Genomic DNA, 1,109 nt, shown 5'->3' with positions numbered 1-1,109 from the left:
CTTCTCAACCTACTCAACATGAAGATGATGAGGATGAAAACCTTTATGATGATCCACTTCTACTTAATGAATAGTATATATATTCTCTTCCTTATGATTTTCTTAACATTTTGTTTTCTCCAGTTTAAGAATACAGTACATAATGCATATAACATACATATGTGTTAATTGACTGTTCGTTATCAGTAAGACTTCCAGCCAACAATAGACTATTATTAGTTAAATTGTGGGGGAGTCAAAAGTCATACACAGATTTTTGATCGCATGGGAGATCAGCACCCCAAACCTCACCTTGTTCAAGGGTCAACCATATATCTCCTAGAAATTCTCATACAAGTCCACAAGTAGAGACACATGAGGAAGTTCGACACACTGTTGCTTGTGGTAGCAGGGAACTGGAACCAACCTTGGTGTCCATCCCCAGGGGAACAGAGAAGCAAAATGTTCAGAATACGATGTCATCCACTGGAAACAATTAACCAGACATATATGCAGCAACATAGATAGACCTTAAAAACATGGAATTGATTGACAAATAAAGAGAATGAGGGTTATAACACAATGCCTTTTATATAAGTTTAGGATGCATACATATTCAAAACAACATTATATCCTTAGCAAGGATATGCATACATTTTAGGACATGGAGCAAGCTCACTAGAGTGCCTGGGGATGAGGGGAGCAAGATAGATGGAGATGGAAAGGGGGATTGGAGAAGGAGCTGGAAAATAAAATCTAACAGAGGCCTTGCTACCTTGCACAGGATAAGGATGATAACATGTTACCCCACGATTAACCTGAAGACCATAGAGGGAGAAGGAAAAAAAAAAAGAATTAACAACTGCAGAGCCCGAGATCCTGGGCATGAAACATAACAGAACCTCCAGGGACTCAGTTTCCTCCTATTCAGAATGGGGATAATATGTAAGGTGGTTGTGAGGACTGTGATCATGTTGGGCAAGAGGCCTGGCCAGAATTGTTGTTCAATAATAAAAATAATGCTGACGATAGTACGCTATCCTTGCCGATAGTGTTCACAGGTTCAGTTCTGCAGAGCTGCAGACCAGCTTGGTGTCAACACCTCTTGGTTTGCTCCCCAGCTCCTGGCT

Source organism: Mandrillus leucophaeus, unplaced genomic scaffold, assembly GCF_000951045.1.
Source record: "Mandrillus leucophaeus isolate KB7577 unplaced genomic scaffold, Mleu.le_1.0 Scaffold118, whole genome shotgun sequence".
Lineage (NCBI taxonomy): Eukaryota > Metazoa > Chordata > Mammalia > Primates > Cercopithecidae > Mandrillus > Mandrillus leucophaeus.
The sequence above is the reverse complement of the archived record's forward strand: the minus strand, read 5'-3'. Positions refer to the sequence as shown.